Here is a 6000-nt window from a genome sequence, read left to right on the forward strand (position 1 = left end):
AAGTTGCTCCTGAATCAAGCAACCAATCATTTTTCCAAGAAGTAAGTGAAGCATTAAATAAGTCTTCATTTACTCCAATATTGCAGTGTGCCACAACATAGTGAGCGGATTCAGGTGCTTTACCATTCTCTTTGCCATTAGTTTTACCTTTGGGTTGGTTTCTTTCCTACTCAATTCTGTCCCAAAGCAACTTGCATGTGGATGCATCATGTGATCCATCTCTTTTGCAACGTATGCAATGCAAATCTGACTTTTCTCCTTGAGAGTGTCTACCCCCCTGCCTCTGAAATTTCTTCTTCCTCTTCCTCTTCGACCACCTCTTCCTCTGGAAGAATCTTGAGATGGATTCTTCTCTCTATGTGCAAGACACACAGCCTCTTCAGAAGACTGAGGAGTTGTCTTCTTCCCAAAAGCTTTCTCTCTTTCAGCAATTTTTTTCACAAGGGAGTCAAAGATAAGTTCTTTGAGGTTTCCATTTGCTTGAAATGACTCAAGATAACTTGAGTAAGTGGGATAGAGTGCCTTGACAAGAGCTATCAGAGGAATGTCCATTTCAACATTAGTGACTCTGATATCATGTATAATAGATTTTACTTCTGATGCAAGAGCAAGAGGATCATCATTTTGTAATTCAAGGCTAAACAATTTAATCATGAGTAGAACAACTTCAAGTGCAGAGTGTGAGTCATAGAGTTCCTTCAGTTTTTGTAAGGCTTCAAAAGCATTTGAAAATGGCAAAATATGGCAACTCACCTCTTCATTTATTGATGCTGCAATCAAGGCATAAGCCTTGTTGTTCTTATTTTCCCAAATGGTGAATTCCTTGTTTGAGGTAGGTTGTTCTAGTTCTTTGTCTCTGTCTCCAACACACACTCCTTTCCACGGGTCATTAAAATGAGAGTGTGTTTGATTTTCCGTGACCATTCTGGATAGTTCTCCTTGCCGGTGAGAACCACTCCCACAATAGATATCAATGAATGCATTTTAAAAAAATTGTGTACTGTAAAAAAAATATACTTTTGCTGCCAATATGTTGTAAGAAATAGCACTTCCAGTGGTAGTTTTGTAAAAAAAATATAATTCTGATATAAATATGTATTTTGATATAAATATGTATCAGAGGGAGTATCGGTATCCGCAAGAATTTATACTAGGAACTTATACCATGATGTGATCACCGCGTAGACTACCCTAACACCAGCATTTTTCTTCCTTTTTTTCTTTTACTACCCACAGCTTTCGATTATTCTCGCACTAGAAGATCTTACCCTCACCTCGGTGCACTTCAAATGGACCCAAAATATTCGGTTTGAGGCTTCCAGTCCTAATTTCGGCCACAATGTCTGCCGCCAATTTGAAGTTGTTGTGTTGTGTACCGAAGGAATTCCTTATCGTATCCTGCGTGAACCTCAGAAGCTCAACAACGATGCGGAATGGCTTTACTATGGGGAGATATTAGTGAGAGGGCTACAAAAACCACAGGGGGATAGCGTTTAAAAATAGCGCAGTGTTCCAAACAAAACAGTATGGTGGTATGGAAAAAACTGAATGGCATTATATAATGAAACCAATATTAAAAAAGAAACACAGTTATATATTAAAACTGATATATAGTAAACCTGTGGGTATCAAAGTCACGATAGTAAACCAAGTATGGGGAGGAGGCGGGGTAATACAGCGTATGCAGCGTTTTGATATGGAGGAGGACCCTTATATGGAGGTAGTGTCCTACAGCGTATGCAAAGTATACCAAAACGGAAAGCGTTGTATAACATTTTGATGGTTTGTGGTCAATGAAATAGAAACCATCGAAGACAACCTCTATTAAAACAGTCCCAGTAACACAGTAACGTAGTAATAATACCATCCACCACAATAATTATAAAGAATTCGGCATACCATTCATGCAGCACCTCCAGGAAGCATCTCTAAGTAGCAACCGCACCATACTTCTGCACCTTCAGCGACACAATCATTTAATGCATATAAAATAATTTGTACCAGCAGTCTCCAGATATTGATATAATGGAGGGTTGTCTGATCTTCTACCAAACTCAGAGCATACTCAATCCAACACCACGCTCCAGGGAATAATAGACTGCAAATTCAACGCAGCGATATGTCAATCTGCAAAAATGCAGAAAAGAGGCAGGAGGAGTTACAATAGCAGGAAGCAAAAAATAGCGCTGGCTCTAATACCATGTCAGGCCAAGAGGTAACTCCTCAAATGAGATTATATTATTCATTTAGGTTGTTCATGGTTATATACATGAGGGAATGAGGGAGTGACTGTTGAGTTTCATCTCCCGATGACTCTCCATTTTCTCTTATTATTTATTTACAATATTTACAGTTGTTCACCCAATCCCTATGATTAGGTGTCAACAAAAGGCAACCATGATGAGGGCAAAATCTAGTTGGGATTGAAAATATTGAAGGTATATTTAAGTTATAATACAATAAGTTCTTGCCTGCATCAAGAGATGCATAAGCAGCAAAAGATTGCTAAAAGGACCCTTCAGTGCAATTGCGAGTTTTAAAAAGCTAGATTTTTGCATCTTGTGCTGGCCAAGTATGGGGTTCAAATATGATCCATGTTCATTATGCACCTATGTTCTCACCATTACTTGGGAGGTCTGCACCAGCGACTAGAGAGTCGGGGCTCAAATCTGATTCCATGTTCATTCTGCACCTATGCTCTCACCATTACTTGGGAGGTCTGCACCAGTTACCAGCTGCTAGAGAGCCGGAGAAGAAGAGCTAGGGAAGAAGGGAGAATATGATATATTCCAATTAAGTGTGCGGAGAGGCGCTCTACAAAACAGTGTGGGGTAGATGTGGCACCAGTGCATGTGTAAGTTTGGTAACAACATTATATCCCTTTACAGCCCAGTATAGCGTAGACGTTGCCACCAAATGTGTATGTGTATGTATACAATTGGTAACAACATTATATCCATTTACAACCGAGTATAGGGTAGATGTTGCCACCAAATGTGTGTGTGTGTGTACATTTGGTGACAACATTATATCCATTTACTCTGAGGCACAATAAGGAGTGAACTCTCTCCAACTACAGGTAATTCAATTGGAGGTAGTTGATTAAACCATCCTATATCAATCTTAAGTCTGAATTTATCAAGCATCGAGAACCGATCGGGATTAGTGCAAATCTTAACTCCGATCAAAGTGTAAATCATAGATCTTAGATCTTAACTCCAATCAAGATGGACATCTTAAATCTTAACTCTAGATCTATCAAGCGCCGAGGAGATCCAAAGTTAAGATGAACCCTAACTGGTTCACAAGCATCCCAATGTTGTGAATATCATTTCGGGAAATATATTGCCAATTATATAGAGATAAACTAGGGCAAATATTAAGCACCATGCAGTAAGTCAATCATGCCTTTCCATTTTGTCCATTAGATGAATATAAATAATATTAAATGGAGAGGATGAAAAGGAAGTGAGCAAATGATTAGCCCATTGCATGGATATAAAGCACATTAAGCACCATTGCATGGATATTAAGCATTGGCTTACTTACTGCCTTTCCATTTTGTCTGTTGGATGAAAATAAAGTAATATTCATTGGACAGGATGAAAAGGCAGTAATCCAATAATTAGCTTAATATTTGCCAGGAAACTTGTAGGGGACAGGATGAAAAGGCAGTAAGCCAATAATTAGCTTAATATTTGCCAGGAAACTTATAGGGGACAGGATGAAAAGGCAGGAAACTTGTAGGGGGCAGGATGAAAAGGCAGTAAGCCAATAATTAGCTCACTGCATGGTGCTTAATATTTGCCAGGAAACTTATAGGGGACAGGATGAAAAGGCAGGAAACTTGTAGGGGGCAGGATGAAAAGGCAGTAAGCCAATAATTAGCTCACTGCATGGTGCTTAATATTTGCCAGGAAACTTGTAGGAGATATGCTGAACATATAGGAAACTAATTGAAGGTATAAACTTTATCGCCTATTGGAAAGAAACTTATTGGAGATATCAGAGAAAATACTGAAAAATGTCAGAAAACTTAATAGAAATATTGAGGAAAATATTGGAATATTAGCCAGCATTAATTGTGTCCTCTATATCCCCAGGATCTGGATATATATATATATATATATATGGCAGCATAAACTTTTCGCCTACATCACAGACTATCCTGGTCGGAAATATGAGGGAAAATATCGTCGAAGCACAAACCTAGACATGAAAAACGAAAAATCGGCAACCCTGAACACTTGGAAAAGAAACGGATATGTTAGGAGAAATCCGAGATATTTGCAACAGTGGAAAACAGAACAATTCACTCTCAACATATTCTTGTCTGAATGGTAAAAGTGGGGTGATGGCATTCTCCCCACCAGGGATCCTTCCCCTGGTTAATGTTAGTCCCCCGTAGGCTGTCATGGCCGGGCAAGCTGGCTGGATGTTGTGACGGACAAAGCTCCTAGCCTGACTGCCAACAGTGCTGAGAAGAATTAACAAAACCAAAAAAATAAAAATATTGGGGAGTAAGAAAAACATTAGGTCCCGAAGGCTATATTTCTGGGGGCTCATGGCAAGTGACCATGGCCAAGCAGCGCCTTGGGTAAAAACTTTGCTGGGAATATGTAATGCTTCCAATCAAAATATAATAAAAAACACCATTCAGCAGTCCGTGTGTTTGGTGCCATGACGATTTCTGATCGTGTTATTAACTTAATTTTACATGAGATATAAAACCACAAACCCAGACCAAACCTCCGATAAAATCTAATCTCAAACATGACGAGTAACTTTGTGTGTGAGAGTCTGTGTGTGAAACCTTTTAAAAGAAAAGCCCAACACGATTACGAAAACACGGCAGATTAGTCGGTCAACTATAAGCACAGCAATAGCATAAGCTACTCTCAAATTCTGTGGTAGATCATTCATTTTTCAATCATGTGATTGCAGAAAATCACCTGAAATCGTGTGACCAGAAAATTGGAATCCGACTCAAAAAGAATTGTATGCGAAATGGGCGTTGCAATTTAGACGAAATATAGCCGCCTGCTTACCTGAAATTGTGCTTGAATGGAGTTAGATTGTCTGCCCATTGTCGTTCATGGATATATCCTTTTTGGCTCGCATATTTGGCGATTGATGTCGCGAAATTTTGAGCGGCCGTGAGGCTTTTGCCTGAATTCAACGCCAGGAATGAGGGGAGCGAAATGGCCAATGTGGTTGACAAGGACGTCATTTAACAAGTGGAGGCAAGTGTGGGTCGGTCTTATGGTTGAGAATTGGCATCTGGCCAACCCCGTCATCCTGACAACAGGATTCAAAAGCATCTGGTTGAGGCAATCAAAACGTCTCTCTCCTCGGCTAATGCAACTGTGGGGCCAAAAACTATCATTGCCAAGTAAATTTTGATTTCGAGCCGGGCAGAGAAATTATTCTGATAATTGAGACTTTTTAAAAATCTAAGAAACTCATGATAATTTAATAATTCATTTGTAGTTAGGATTGTTATTGTTATTTATTTTCAGTGAATGTGAATATAAAACCAAAATTATTCCTCTCCTAGATATCTCAAATAAAATGATTCATCTCTCAAATATCTTAAATGAATTTTGAATTTTGATTGAGTGAGTTATAAAATTATTTTTTTAATAGCTCATATAAAATTGTTCATCTCTCATATATCTCCAATGAATTTTGATTGTGTGGGTTATAAAATTAATTTTTTTAATAAATTTGGTTTAGAGTTTTGAAATGATAATTAAAGTGAAGAATCATATGATTTATAGAATTTGTAAGGATAATCCAAGTAATATATGATTTTATTATTTATAGAATTTGTATTATTTAATTGAAAAATTTTATAATAAGTTGAGTATTGAAATGTAGATGAATTTTTAAGTTTAGGACTTTTGATGTTGGATGATGTGTTAATTTGAAAGGTTGGACATTGCAATCTCTTCACAAATGGTGTTTGAATATTTTAAATTTTAAAATGAGAAATTGAAT

General features: G+C 37.8%; 1 protein-coding gene across 5 annotated transcripts in view; it reads right to left on the reverse strand.

Moving 5' to 3' along the window:
• Positions 1-5223, reverse strand: part of LOC149178300 (uncharacterized) — an 84418-nt gene extending 79195 nt beyond the window's left edge. For 2 of the 5 annotated variants that reach the window (XM_089420311.1, XM_089420307.1), the window contains exon 1: positions 5049-5223. The gene's annotated coding sequence lies outside the window, so the exon portion shown is untranslated. Of the gene's footprint in view, positions 1-1899; positions 2049-4952 lie in introns of those variants that run through there. The other 3 variants (XM_089420310.1, XM_089420306.1, XM_089420309.1) reach the window with 2 other exon arrangements.
• Positions 5224-6000: the final 777 nt, after the last annotated feature.

The sequence above is a fragment of the Pinus tabuliformis genome, chromosome 4_1 (genome assembly GCF_031772625.1).
Source record: "Pinus tabuliformis cultivar Carrire ecotype Pingquan chromosome 4_1, CPIR1, whole genome shotgun sequence".
Taxonomy (NCBI): domain Eukaryota; kingdom Viridiplantae; phylum Streptophyta; class Pinopsida; order Pinales; family Pinaceae; genus Pinus; species Pinus tabuliformis.